Source organism: Hyla sarda, chromosome 4, assembly GCF_029499605.1.
Source record: "Hyla sarda isolate aHylSar1 chromosome 4, aHylSar1.hap1, whole genome shotgun sequence".
NCBI lineage: Eukaryota > Metazoa > Chordata > Amphibia > Anura > Hylidae > Hyla > Hyla sarda.
This window is the reverse complement of record NC_079192.1, coordinates 205,809,182-205,824,528: the sequence shown is the minus strand read 5'-3', so window position 1 is coordinate 205,824,528 and position 15,347 is coordinate 205,809,182. Positions and strand designations below refer to the sequence as shown.

Below are 15,347 nucleotides of genomic sequence, written 5' to 3'. Positions count from 1 at the left end.
GAAAATAATGATTTTTATAATAAATTCAGAAAATAGAGGCAAGCACATATTTTAAAATTCAATTTGGCCGATTTGACGAATTTTCCCCCAAAATGTATTTCGGTACGAATTTATTTGCGGCCAATTGCTATTACAAACGGATATTTCTGGCCTACAGAGAGCCTCAATAGGGGTGTAGAACACTTTGTCTTGCTGTAAAACGCATTAGGTATGTGCTTGGTTAGTGAAATAATACTGTTATTCTGTATGACATGCAGATTAGAGGTGTCACTATTAGAATCACAGTCGCAGAGCAGTACAATGACAGAGCCTGGAGGTGGCATCAGTATGAGGAGACCATATAGTGGCTGAATGACACAGCGTGGAGGTGGCAGCAGCATGAGGAGACCATATAGTAGCAGAATGACACAGCGTGGAGGTGAGAGTAGAGAGAGAGAGAAAAAATGGAGAGAGGACAGCGACTCGTGTGATAACGTAAAACAACGGACCCCAGTTGGAAACCCTGGCAGGGTAAACTCTCACCTGGTGACCCTCTTGAGGGTTATGCGTATCTCCCCGTTTCCAGGGGTGTTGGAAGTGTCCGTGCTGCAGCCGAGGTGCCTTGACTGGTATCCTATGCAGGAACCCGTTGGATAATGGATTATGGAGAGAAAGAGGAGGCCCTTAGGTCCGGCGCTGCTTGGTCCACAAAGGTTCAGTCGAAATAGTGATGGAGGTTAAAAGTGGTTTATTTAAAAATAATAAATAAAACAATTGTCCAAATGCATGCGAGCATGCATTTGGACAATTGTTTTATTTATTATTTTTAAATAAACCACTTTTAACCTCCATCACTATTTCGACTGAACCTTTGTGGACCAAGCAGCGCCGGACCTAAGGGCCTCCTCTTTCTCTCCATAATCCATTATACAGCGTGGAGGTGGCAGCAGCATAAGGAGACTGCATAGTGGCTGAATGACACAGCCTGGAGTTGGCAGCAGCATGAGGGGAACATATAGTGGCTGAATGACACAGCCTGGAGTTGGCGGCAGCATGAGGATACTGCATAGTGGCTGAATGACACAGCCTGGAGTTGGCGGCAGCATATAGTGGCTGAATGACACAGCCTGGAGTTTGCGGCAGCATGAGGAGAACATATAGTGGCTGAATGACACAGCCTGGAGTTGGCCGCTGTATGAGGAGACCACATAGTGGCTGAATGACAAAGCCTGGAGGTGGCGGAAGCATGAGGAGATGATATAGTGGCTGAATTACACAGCCTGGAGGTGGCAGCAGCATGAGGAGAACATATGGTGGCAGTATGAGACAGCTTGGAACTGGCATCAGCATAAGGAGAACATATGGTGGCAGAATGAGACAGCCTGGAGCTGGCATCAATATGAGGAGTACATATGGTGGCAAATGAGACAGCTTGGAGGTGGCAGCAGCAGCATCAGGAGTCCCAAAAGTGACCCAGTGACAGAGTGGTGCGGTGGGTGGCAATACCAGTACCCAGTGACGAAGGTGGGTGAAAAAAGGAGAACTTGGCATCAGATGTATGGCATCAGGTGGGTGGCAGGATCAGAATAGTAGCTGAGGCAGATAGGCAGAAAAAATCAGTCTCTTTTGTAAAAGTGTTAGTGTGCACAAGTATTGAGGATATGCATTATGTAAAACTTAACTTTTAATAATATGCTTAGGATAAATATATGGACCCAAAAAAATTTTTAAATCAAACAAACGGACAGGTGTGCAAAAAACATCATGTGCCACCTACACCACCAAGTATTGATGTGATGCAAAGACCTCTAAAAGGTGGAAGGGAACAATGTATAGTCCATTGTAACCGGTATTAGTAAAAACTTACCCTGTAAGGCCCTACTCTCCCATTATTAATTCCCTTCTTGGAAAGTGTTACTCGCCCTAAAAAGGGCGGCCCCACACAGGAACCGCTCCATATTCCACCTATAAACACTGCCATTTCTGTATCTGCAACCCCATTATTGTTTTATTGTCTTGATATGAGGGCATATCGTCCTATGTTTCTGTGCACGCAATTGTAAACAGCCCCTGATGAGGTCACCCATTAAGGTGAAGCGAAATGTGTCGGGCAGGGCATTGTTCAGAATTATATGCTTGATGGCCTGTGATATGGCTGTGATTAGTCAGACTTGGTGATTTTTAAAGTTAAATAGTAAAAGTTAAGTTTTAGTTCACTGCCCCTTACCATTCTATTACAATTTCTTTGGGAGGTTGTATCATTACAGTGAGTAGACACTTTCCATTTCTACCTTATTTCTAGTGATTTATCACTGATCAACGTTTTTTTGGGGGGGGTTCAGGCGGGTTCTTTTTTTCGGGTTTTAACCTTTTTTTTCCGGGTTTTTTGTGTGGGGGTCTGTGTATGTGCCACAAGCCACTGTTCTGGGCTGAGTGACCAGACGCCCCTACTGACTTTTGCGCCCCCTGCCACCACCAAGTGCTAATCAGTGTGCACAGGGTTTTTTGAGCTAGAAGTCTTTTTTTTTTTAACAAAAGTTTCTTTTTATTTTTTTAGATCAGTATTATTTTATATTTTTGTTTTTAGGGTGGGTTAGTTAGTTAGGTTAGGGCGGGTTAGGGTAGGAAGTATCACACAACACCAAATGCAGCACACACACCAATAAAGTTCCCCCCCCCCCCATATACATACACTTCACCCCCCATTAGTGTAGGCAAATGGCCTGCAGGGCGTTTTCAGCGGAGGAGGCATATGCCTTACTTGCCTCCACTCTGAAAGTGCCACAGAGGAGGAGGAAGACCCCACCTTCCTTATTTTCTCGTCCTCCTCAACATCTTCTGATGATAAGCCACCAAGGCGGCGGAGACGCCGTCATGCAAGGTGGCAAACCTCCTCTGCTCCTGACTCTGCCCCCTGGTGCTCATAATAGTATAGCATCCCACCTGAGACTCAGCTTCCGGCAATACATCCCAACCAAGCGAGTGCGGTATGGAGTGAAGATTAATAAACTTTGTGAGAGTACCTCAGGGTACAGTTGCAAGTTTATGGTGTATGAGGGACGAGATTCCCGTATTGAAGCCCCAGAATGTCCCCCCACTCTGTGTGTTAGCGGGAAAATCATTTGGGGCCTTTTGCACCCATTGGTAGATAAAGGTTACCACCTTTATGTGGATAACTTTTATACTAGCATCCCTCTCTTCACATCCCTCGCTGCCAGATCCACAGTTGCTTGTGGGACAGTCCAGAAGAATCAAAGAGGCCTTCCGCCCCATCCCCTACATGCTTCTATCCCCCGGGGTGAGTCCCGTGCCTTTTCCCATGAAAACCTGTTGCTGGTCAGGTATAAGGACAAGAGGGATGTCCTTATGCTCACCACAATTCATGGGAACGGCAGCACCTCTGTCCCTGTGCGAGGTACCGTGGGACCGATCCTCAAGCCCGATTGTATTCTGGACTACAATCGGTATATGGGGGGAGTTGATCTTTCTGATCAAGCCCTCAAGCCATATGATGTCATGCGGAAAACATGGACATGGTACAAAAAAGTTTATAACTCTCTTGTACTGTCCCAGTACGCTGGCAACATAGGTACATTCCTGCAGTTTCAAGAGGTAGTTCTAAAGGCCCTCATCTTTGGTGGCCGCCAAGGAGCGGGTCAGAGCACCTCTGGAACTGTGGGCCTCCTGATCATCCCTGGCCAACACTTTCCAGGTGAGGTCTCCCACACTGGAAAGAAGGGACGATCCCAGAAAAAATGTGAGTATGTGAGTGTGTCACAGGAGGGGGATTTGGAAGGACACCACCACTCAGTGCGACACTTGCCCCTATCATCCGGGCCTCTGCATTAAAAACTGCTTCAGGGAGTATCACACTTCCATGGAGCACTACATTTTTTATCCTTTTCCAAAATTTTAATTCCCCAGAATTATATTCCAATGTACCAGTCCAGAGTACATTGTCTTCAAAATTTTAAAACCAAAACACTCCACCTAAAAAAAATCCCAATACCCCTGATATCTATTTTTTCCCCACAAAAAAATGGGTCATGGGACACAGAATCAACAGCACTGGGGGTTTGAAGTTGCCTCAAATGCGCAGCGCTCTCTCCCCATCTGAGCGGTTTGCTCATTTGAGGTAACATGTTAGGGACAGCCACACACATTCCCGGAGGGATGATTCAGAGCATAGGATTTGAGACAGGCATAATTTTTACTTTCGGTTATACTCTGGGTCATCATTCTGGGCATTTGCATATCAGTACTAAAATTGCAATTTCCCCCCACCCCATAATACACTTCATCCATTCATTGTTCCAAATGTCCACTCCACCCCTATACACCTTCCCTAGGGGGTGTACTGTCTGTAATAGGCTCACACTTGGGTGTTCCTTTCTTGTATTTTCCTCTGAATGTATGTAACTGTTAGGTCCGTAAGAAACATCAGCCTCAAATGCGAAGAGTTCTCGGTCATGAGCTCTGTCGTATTTCCAGGCAACAATTCGGAGTCACATGTTAGTTGTTCCCAGAAAGATGAAGCAGCGCATAGGTTCAAAACTGTAATTTTCAAAAGCTACCCTTCATCCATTCCTGGAAAATAAATTTGGGAAACATCCATGCGATCAAAATGTCCTCTTTACCCCTATACCCATTCCTCAGGGTGGGTACTTTCTGTATATGGGTGTTTCATTTTTGTATTCTTTTCTGAATGTATGTTACCGTCAGCTACTGATATGCCATAGGCATCAAATGCAAACAGACCTCTTTTACTTCTGAGCCTTGTTGTGCGCCCGCACAGCATGTTATCCCATATGTGGATGTATTTCCATAGTCAGGAGAAAAAGCCCTCCAAACTCTGTAACTCAATTTCTCCAATTACCCCTTGTGAAAATGTGGGTAACCCCAGCATTTTAGTGTAAAAAATCTAATTTTTCATTTTTTATGGCCCACTGTTCAGAAAACCTGTGAGGTGTAAGTACTCACTGTGCCCCTTGTTACCTTCCTTGAGGGGTGTAGTTTCAAAATTGTGGTCACTTGCTGTTTTTTTGTTTTTTTTTAGATTTTATGTTAGAACCTCAACCATTGCAGTGCAAAGCACCACTTTAGGCCTCAAATCTCATCGGTGCTGTCTCACTCCTAAGCCCTGTTTTGCACCCGCATAGTGCTTTACCGCCATATATGGGGTATTTCCTTATTCTGTAGAAATTGGGCTGCAACTTATGTGGAGACTTTTTTCTCTTACTACTTAATACCAGCAATTTAGTATTAAAAATAAAAATGTTTCACTTTTACGCCCCACTGTTCAAAAAAGGTGTAAGTACTCACTGTAATTGTTACGTTCCTGGAGGGGTCTAGTTTCCAAAATGGTGTCACATGTGGGGGATTCTGCTGTTCTGGCATCATGGGAGGTTTGAAGATGCACATGGCCCCCGACTTCAATTTCAGCAAAATTCTCTCCACAAAAGACCAATGGCGCTTCCTCTGTTTTGAGACCTGTATTGCGCCAGCAGAGCACTTAACATCCACATATGGGGCATTTTCTTAATTGGGAGAAATTGGGCTTGAAATTTTGGGGTCCATTTTCTCCTATTACACCATGTGAAAATGAAAAATTTGGAGTAACACCATCATTTTAGTGTTAAAAATCGAATTTTTCACTTTTTACAGCTAACTGTTCAAAAAATCAGTGAGGTTTAAGTACTCACTGTAACCCTTGTTACGTTCCTGGAGGGGTCTAGTTTCCAAAATGGCATTGCATGTGTTTTTTTTTTTGCTGTTCTGGCACCATGGAAGATTTGAAAATGCACATGGCCCCCGACATCAATTTCAGCTAAATTCTCTCTACTCTACAAAAGACCAATGGCGCTCCTTCTGTTTTGAGACCTGTATTGCGCCAGCAGAGCACTTAACATCCACATATGGGGCATTATCTTAATCGGGAGGAATTGGGCTTCAAATTTTGGGGTCCATTTTCTCCTATTACACCATGTGAAAATGAAAAATGTGGAATAACACCATCATTTTAGTGTTAAAAATCTAATTTTTCCCTTTTACGGCCCACTGTTCAAAAAACCTGTGAGGTGTAAGTACTCACTGTACCCCTTGTTTCATTCCTGGAGGGGTCTAGTTTCTAAACTGGGGTCACATGTGGGATGTTTCTGCTGTTCCGGCAACATGGGAGGTTTGAAAATGCACATGGCCCCCGACTTCAATTTCAGCAAAATTCTCTCTACAAAAGACCAATGGAGCTCCTTCTGTTCTGAGACCTGTAGTGCGCCAGCAGAGCACTAAACATCCACATATGGGGCATTTTCTTAATCTGGTTTTTTTTTTTCTGTTCTGGCACCCTGGGGACTTTCCAAATGCAACATGCCCCCCAAAAACCATTTCAGCAAAATTCTCTTTCAAAAAGCCAAATTTTGCTCCTTCTCTTCTGAGGATTGTAGTGCACCAGCAGAGCACTTAGCGTCCACATATGGGGCATTTTCTTAATCGGGAGAAATTGGGCTTCAAATTTTGGGGTCCATTTTCACCTATTACCCCTTGTGAAAAAAGAAATTTGGGGTAGTACCATCATTTTAGTGGTAAAAATCAAATTTTCCATTTTCACGTCCAACTTCAACGCAGTCATCAAACACCTGTGAAGTATTAAGCTTCACTATACCCCTTGTTACATTCCTTGAGGGATGTAGTTTCCAAAATAGTATGCCATGTGGGGGTTATTTTGCTGTTCTGGCACCATGGGGGCTTCCTAAATGCAACATGGCAACAAAATTTGTTTTAAAAAATCCCACAGTTGCTCTTGAGCCATGTTGTGAGCACTTCATGTCAACATATTAGGTATTTCCATACACGAGAGAAATTGGGCTACAAATTTTGGGGGGCTTTTTCACCTAATACCACTTTTAAAAATGGAAAAAATGGGGCTACAAGAACATGTTAGTGTAAAAAAATGCAGATTTTGATTTTTCTCTTCCACTTTGCTGCTATTCTTGTGAAACACCAAAAGGGTTAACATTATGGGATAATTTATAGGGTATTTCTCACAGAAAGGTCCCTCAAATCCACTTCAAACTTAACTGGTGCCTGAAAAATTCAGATTTTGAAATTTTCGTGAACATTTTGAAAATTACTGCTATACTTTGAAGCCCTTTAATGTCTTAAAAAAAAATAAAAACATGTGAACTTTATGATGTCAACATAAAGTAGACATATTGTATTTGTGAATCAATATAAAATGTATTTGGAATATCAATTTTCCTTACAAGTAGAGAGTTTCAAAGTTAGAAAAATGCTAAATTTTCAAAATTTTCATGAAATTTTGTGATTTTTCACCAATAAATGTGAAAAACCATCTCGGAATCAGAGTAATCGGTAAAAGCATTCCAGAGTTATTAATGCATAAAGTCACAGTGGTCAGAATTGCAAAAAGGGCTCAGTCCTTAAGGTGAAAAATGGCTCAGTGCTTTAGGGGGCTAAAATGGTATTTGTCTACAACAGCAGCAGGTGTGTACTTTTGCCTGGCCTTTCACAGTATCTAGGCCCTTAAGACTTTAAAAGGAATAAAATGGTATACCACTTAGATGTTCGCACAGGTTACACTTAATAGAGGACAATATGCTTTTAGTGCTCTGCTCACCCTAACTGGCTGGCTACTATTAGCTTTTCAGTTATTGTACACACCAGTGCTGCAGCACACAGTCACTGTGTACTACACCCAAAATTGCACTTTTTCTCTCAATCTCACTCCCTTCCCTATCAGTTTTTCTAGGCTGGATTTGGGCTTGAGGTGAATCACTGCTGTAAAAATGCTGTTCTGTGCAATACACACTGCTCTCTGTCTCTCGGATTCCTTGCCCCATGTTCTCACATGTGGATACGCCATTTTAGATGTCCTGGAGCCTGGACCGCACTAAATGGAATTTAATGAAGCGATTTGCGCAATTGAGTCATGGCGATATTCGCATTCGTTGTGAATTGAATTTTTCCTGAAATTCATAAGGAATTTGGATTTGGCAAATTGGATTCGCTCATCCCTAAATAGAGGCATAAAAATTAGATGTACATAGTCGGGATTATTTTTATTTTTTATTTTTTTTGTGTGGGATCTGACAGGGACACTTTAAGTATTTTTGCTTTTATAGTATGTATTTTTTTGTTCATAAAGATTGAGATCTTTTCTTTTTTTCTACATACACTAATGCATGGTCTTCAGCATTACCACTTGCTTTGCAATCATATGGTGAGTTCAGTATTTCACAGATATACTTGGTGTATAGATATATTCTTTGAATTATTATGGGAGAAGTTACTGGTAACATAAAGGAATTTTCCAGTTTTTAGTGATTTTGTATATAGTAGCTGGCAATTCCCACAGTACCAGCACTAAGCAAACACATAAGGTCAGTCAAGCCACAGGAATTTTAAACTATAACGGAAACTTGCAATATTGCAGATTTATTTGGGGATATTTGATCCCAGGAGAGAATTCCAAAATGCACTGTATGACTATTGCTATGCAGCAGATAGGGTAGAAGTACACCTAGCCATAATTTTGCACTGGCTGTTTACATCTTCAAAATTAATGTTAAACAGGTTGTTTCTTTTTAAATGCCATATACAGCTTTAAAGGGGTATTCCAGGAAAAAAACTTTTTTTTAATATCAACTGGCTCCAGAAGGTTAAACAGATTTGTTAATTACTTCTATTAAAAAATTGTAATCCATCCAATAATTATCAGATGCTGAAGTTGAGTTGTTTTCTCTCTGGCAACAGTGCTCTCTGCTGACATCTCTGCTTGTCTCAGGAACTGCACAGAGTAGAAGAGGTTTTCTATAGGGATTTGCTTCTACTCTGGACAGTTCCCGAGACTGGTGTCATCAGAGAGCACTTAGACAGAAAACAACTCAACTTCAGCAGCTCATAAGTACTGAAAGGATTAAGACTTTTTTAATAGAAGTAATTTACAAATCTGATTAACTTTCTGGAGCCAGTTAATATATAAAAAAAAGTTTTTTTCCTGGATAACCCCTTTAAATCCATAGTTAAACACATAAAGAATACTCTTTGGCTATATAGTGCCTGCATATTCTGTAGCAAATAATTTGAAGTGTTTAAAGAATCATGTCCTCTGTTAAGCAGCTCATCCATTGATGAACAATGTCAGTTAAATCCTTTATTGACACACAATACTCTTGTATGGTAAGTTTAGTCGAGACGCATGCTTTCCGAATTAGGCTATATTCATACTTCGGAATTTCCGCCTGCGGGATTCCACATCAAATTAAAGTCCAATAGACTTCAATAGTATTCCACACTCCCATTCAAACTTCAGAATTTACGCATGCGGAATCCGCACCGATTCCGCAAGGAATCTGCACAAGCCATAAACCTGCCAAATGAATGCGGAATTGGTGCAGATGTGCAGAAATTCTGGCATGTGAATATAGCCTAAGGCACATAAAGATGCGAAATTCCGGCCAGATGAGGCAAACTCATCTTTCTGCATATATGCGGAATTCTGCATGAATTCTCCGTGTGCAGAAAATGGGGCTTTTCTTTCAATGCTTTGGTTACATTTTGTGTAGAATCCGCACAAATTCCACACAAATTTTGCATGAAATCTGCATTTATTCCATATTTGAGTGGAGAAAAAATAAGCCCCATTGACTTCAATAGGATTCCGCAACAGAATTCTGCACAAATTTAGGGTAGGACCTTTCTTTATGCGGAATGCGGAAAGCAGAATTTCCACAGCTTAAAGACCGATGCAGAAATTCTACTGTGTGAATGGGACAGCAGCATCCCATTGAAGTGTATTGGCTCAAAATTTATGCGGAAATTAAATGCGAAATTAGATGCAGAAATCCATCCGGAATTTCCATCATGTTGCAAGAAAGTTAAACAGATTTGTAAATCACTTCTATTTAAAAATCTTAACCCTTCTAGTACTCATCAGCTGCTGTATGTTACAGATATACTACAGAGAAATTTGTGAAGTTCTTTCCAGTCTGACCACAGTGCTTTTTGCTGACACCTCTGTCCATGTCAGGAACTGTCCAGAGCAGGAGAGGTTTTCTATGCCGATATGCTTCTACTCTGCACAGTTCCTGACACGGACAGAGGTGTCAGCAGAGAGCACTGTGATCAGACAGAAAATAAATATACAAACTTCTCTGTAGTGTACAGCAACTGATAAGTACTGGAAGGATTAAGATTTTTTAATATAATTAATTTACAAATATGTTTAACTTTCTGGTACTAGTTGATCTGAAAACATTTGTTTCCTACTTGTTTCCACCAGAGTTCCCCTTTAAGCTGAACCCACAATAATTGTAGGTTCATATACATTAATCTAATGTATGGCCTGCTTTTCTTTTCAGGTAGCTGGTGGCAGGGCTGGTGCAAGTATTTTTGCTACCCTAGGCAAAAGCTAATTTTGCCGCCCCCTTGACTCCTCCCTCCTACCTTTCTACTGGGGTGACACACTGTAACAAACCCCCTTCTCATGTAATTTCTTTACTACTGGGGTGACACACTGTAACAAACCTCCTCCTCATGTAGTTTCCTTACTACTGGGGTGACAGCTTAGCAGCTGTCAGGACCTGGAGAAATAACCTTCTTGCAGAGGGCAAAACAGCGCCCCAATCAAGAGGGTGCTCTAGGCGTCTGCCTATTTTGCCTATAGGTGGTGCCGGCCCTGTGCTCTGACTGCAGTCATATTGATGCAGAATATGTTGAGCAAAGACACTGAACAATTAAACACAACAACACGGTATAAGGAAGGCACCACTTGCCTTTAACAACTAGTACAACTAAAGGCAAACCTATGCTTTCAACCTTCTTAATATGCCTCTGGCCAAATCTGGAAACACTTTACTGATGTTAGCTATAACTATAATGTGCTGATTCCACTAAAGTTGCAAATAGCTTTTGCAAACATTATATGTGGCCAGCTGAAATGTGATTTGCTGCGGATTTCCACTTTAGCATATATCCTTTACACAGAGGTTCCTAAATGTGCTCATAAAGCAGCTTCTCCCAGGATGATTGGCATTGTGGTGATTGAGTGCCGCACTTCAAACATGGTGTAGTGGGAAATATGTTTATTTTGGAGAGAGAGACGTGTCATAGTCAACACAGATATGATTTTGATCGCCCACACATAATCTCTTATATGAAGCTATTCTCAGTAGGCTGCTGTTTGATAAGTGGAAGGTAGGAGTTATGAGCAAAGCAATTTGCGGTTCAGTGCCCTGCTAAATCTGCTAAGTCCGACTCCTGTTAATATTATGTGACTGTGAAAAGGGTTCAGGATATTTCAAATGTTATCTCAGGGCATGGAAAATGCAATGTCGGATTGCAACATAATCATTTGCATTTCATATATCACAGAAGACAATCGCATCCAATTTATTAAACGGACCACTCCCGAATCACAAACAGGTAGGTGGAAGGTAAAGGTGCCCATACACATTCAGTAGCTGTCAGCTATCTCTCTAGTTTACCCCATACACATGAATATTTGCTTCTGCTGAATGTTCATGTGATGTAAGTGAGGAAAGAGAAGAAAGCCGCAGCATGATGTCTGTAGCTGCCACCTATCTTCTGGGAAACAAAAGGATTGGGCAGTTGATTTGCAGCATGCCCGATCCTTCTCTACCCCATCATCATCCTATGGGGCAAAGTCAGCAGGCCCTTGTATATAGTAGAGAGTCAACCATTCCCAGGGAAAACGGCAGGGTCTGCTGACCTTTTCTAAAGTCTGTTTAGTTATTTGATTGATTATAAGTTCTTGATCCAAAAAGCTCTATCACTTTACATCTATTGGTAGTATCGATGGAGTGAAGACCGTGGCTAAACATGTAGACTTATAATGTGTTACACCTTAGTGTAAAGATGGCAATACATGATGCATAGTATACGGTCAGCTTTGGTGTGCACCTAAGAAGTAAAGTGATGCGTCCTGTCACTCAAAAAGGAATAAAGGATCAAAACAAGAGATGTCTGACTGACCTTAGATGTTCATGAGATATCTCCCCATCTGTGACTGTTTATTCCTTTTCCAGAACAAACCTAGCCATAGAATCAGAGGAACAAGAAGAAACACCATTAAAAATTCAAGCAATACTGACATTACATTTCTAACAAAAAATATACTTGTTTAGTGGAGATTATGTTGTAATCACTCTATAATTTCACGGCCTATAGTTGTAGAAATCGTGCATGTTAGTACAGTTGTTATACATTCCTTTAACTGTTTAGTATTTGGTTTGTTAATAATAGATGAATAATGGATGAGTTTTCAAGTCATATAAAATGATTATTCAGAAATGTGTAAATTAAACATACATGCCCAAACTCAGTGAGGGTAACTGAGTTCTTTAAACTTTTGATACAAAATCATTCCATATCCAAAACATATCATTCCATATTCCAAACTAGCTTTATAGAGACAAGTCAATGTGAACCCATGGTCATCTCATTGTCACGATGCCGGCTGGCAGGTGGTGGATCCTCTGTGCCAGAGAGGGATTGGCGTGGACCGTGCTAGAGGATCGGTTCTAAGTCACTACTGGTTTTCACCAGAGCCCGCCGCAAAGCGGGATGGTCTTGCTGCGGCGGTAGTGACCAGGTCGTATCCCCTAGCAACGGCTCAACCTCTCTGGCTGCTGAAGATAGGCGCGGTACAAGGGAGTAGACAGAAGCAAGGTCGGACGTAGCAGAAGGTCGGGGCAGGCAGCAAGGATCGTAGTCAGGGGCAACGGCAGAAGGTCTGGAATCACAGGCAAGGAACACACAAGGAACGCTTTCACTGGCACTAGGGCAACAAGATCCGGCGAGGGAGTGAAGGGGAAGTGAGGTGATATAGGGAAGTGCACAGGTGTAAACACTAATTGGAACCACTGCACCAATCAGCGGTGCAGTGGCCCTTTAAATCGCAAAGACCCGGCGCGCGCGCGCCCTAGGGAGCGGGGCCGCGCGCGCCGGGACAGAACTGACGGGGAGCGAGTCAGGTACGGGAGCCGGGGTGCGCATCGCGAGCGGGCGCTACCCGCATCGCGAATCGCATCCCGGCCGGAGGTGGTAACGCAGCGCCCCGGGTCCGTGGAACCGACCGGGGCGCTGCAGTGAGGGAAGTGTAGCGAGCGCTCCGGGGAGGAGCGGGGACCCGGAGCGCTCGGCGTAACAGTACCCCCCCCCTTGGGTCTCCCCCTCTTCTTGGGGCCTGAGAACCTGAGGATCAGACTTTTGTCCAGGATATTGTCCTCAGGTTCCCAGGACCTCTCTTCTGGACCACAACCCTCCCAATCCACTAAAAAAAAAGTTTTTCCTCTGACCTTTTTAGAGGCCAAGATCTCTTTGACAGAGAAGATGTCCGAGGAGCCGGAAACAGGAGTGGGAGGAACAGATTTAGGAGAAAAACGGTTGAGGATGAGAGGTTTAAGAAGAGAGACGTGAAAGGCATTAGGGATACGAAGAGAAGGAGGAAGAAGAAGTTTGTAAGAGACAGGATTAATTTGACACAAAACTTTAAAAGGACCAAGATAGCGTGGTCCCAACTTATAGCTCGGGACACGGAAACGGACATATTTAGCGGAGAGCCATACCTTGTCTCCAGGGGAAAAAATGGGAGGAGCTCTTCTTTTCTTATCTGCGAATCTCTTCATGCGAGAAGAAGCCTGTAAGAGAGAATTTTGGGTCTCTTTCCATATGGTGGAAAGATCACGAGAAATTTCATCCACAGCGGGCAGACCAGAGGGCAAGGGGGTAGGGAGGGGGGGAAGAGGGTGACGGCCGTACACCACGAAAAACGGAGATTTGGAGGAAGATTCAGAGATTCTGAAATTATACGAGAATTCGGCCCAAGGTAGAAGATCTGCCCAGTCATCCTGGCGGGAGGAAACAAAATGTCGTAAATAGTCACCCAAGATCTGGTTAATTCTCTCTACTTGTCCATTGGATTGAGGATGGTATGCAGAAGAAAAATTTAATTTAATCTTGAGTTGTTTACAGAGAGCCCTCCAGAATTTAGACACAAATTGGACGCCTCTATCCGAGACGATCTGTGTAGGCAACCCGTGAAGACGAAAAATGTGTACAAAAAATTGTTTAGCCAACTGAGGCGCTGAAGGAAGACCAGGAAGAGGGATGAAATGTGCCATTTTGGAGAATCGATCAACGACCACCCAAATAACAGTGTTGCCATGGGATGGGGGTAAGTCAGTAATAAAATCCATACCAATCAGAGACCAAGGTTGTTCGGGGACAGGTAGAGGATGAAGAAAACCAGCGGGCTTCTGGCGAGGAGTCTTATCCCGGGCACAGATAGTGCAGGCTCGCACAAAGTCCACCACATCAGTCTCTAGAGTCGGCCACCAATAGAAGCGAGAGATGAGTTGCACAGATTTCTTAATGCCCGCATGACCTGCGAGATGGGAGGAGTGACCCCATTTGAGGATCCCAAGGCGTTGGCGTGGAGAAACAAAGGTCTTTCCTGGAGGAGTTTGCCTGATGGAGGCTGGAGAAGTGGAAATCAGGCAGTCAGGAGGAATGATGTGTTGAGGAGAGAGTTCAATTTCAGAGGCATCTGAGGAACGAGAGAGAGCATCGGCCCTAATGTTCTTATCAGCAGGCCGAAAGTGAATTTCAAAATTAAATCGGGCAAAGAACAGAGACCACCTGGCCTGACGAGGATTCAGCCGTTGGGCAGACTGGAGGTAGGAGAGGTTCTTGTGATCGGTGTAAATAATAACTGGAAATCTTGATCCCTCCAGCAGATGCCTCCATTCCTCAAGTGCTAATTTAATGGCTAGAAGCTCTCGATCCCCGATGGAGTAGTTCCTCTCCGCCGGAGAGAAGGTCCTGGAAAAAAAACCACAAGTAACAGCATGCCCGGAAGAGTTTTTTTGTAGAAGGACAGCTCCAGCTCCCACTGAGGAGGCATCAACCTCCAATAGGAAGGGTTTAGATGGGTCAGGTCTGGAGAGCACGGGAGCCGAAGAAAAGGCAGACTTGAGTCGTTTAAAGGCGTCTTCCGCTTGAGGAGGCCAAGACTTGGGATCGGCATTTTTTTTTGTTAAAGCCACAATAGGAGCCACAATGGTAGAAAAATGTGGAATAAATTGCCTGTAATAATTGGCGAACCCCAGAAAACGTTGGATGGCACGGAGTCCGGAGGGGCGTGGCCAATCTAAGACGGCAGAGAGTTTATCTGGGTCCATTTGTAGTCCCTGGCCAGAGACCAAGTATCCTAGAAAAGGAAGAGATTGGCATTCAAACAGACATTTCTCTATTTTGGCATAGAGTTGATTATCACGAAGTCTCTGAAGAACCATACGGACATGCTGGCGGTGTTCTTCAAGATTGGC

At 43.2% G+C, this 15,347-nt stretch overlaps 1 protein-coding gene and 1 long non-coding RNA gene across 7 annotated transcripts in view; one reads left to right on the top strand and one right to left on the bottom strand.

Annotated features, from left to right (window-relative positions):
• The window catches only part of FRMD4A (FERM domain containing 4A), a 435,019-nt gene that overhangs the window by 203,073 nt on the left and 216,599 nt on the right, over positions 1–15,347 (top strand). The gene's annotated exons all lie outside the window — the stretch shown is intronic.
• The window catches only part of LOC130368922 (uncharacterized), a 136,244-nt gene that overhangs the window by 74,968 nt on the left and 45,929 nt on the right, over positions 1–15,347 (bottom strand). For both annotated transcript variants that reach the window (XR_008892604.1, XR_008892605.1), the window contains exon 2: positions 11,992–12,051. This is a non-coding gene — a long non-coding RNA (uncharacterized LOC130368922). The remainder of the gene's footprint in view (positions 1–11,991; positions 12,052–15,347) is intronic.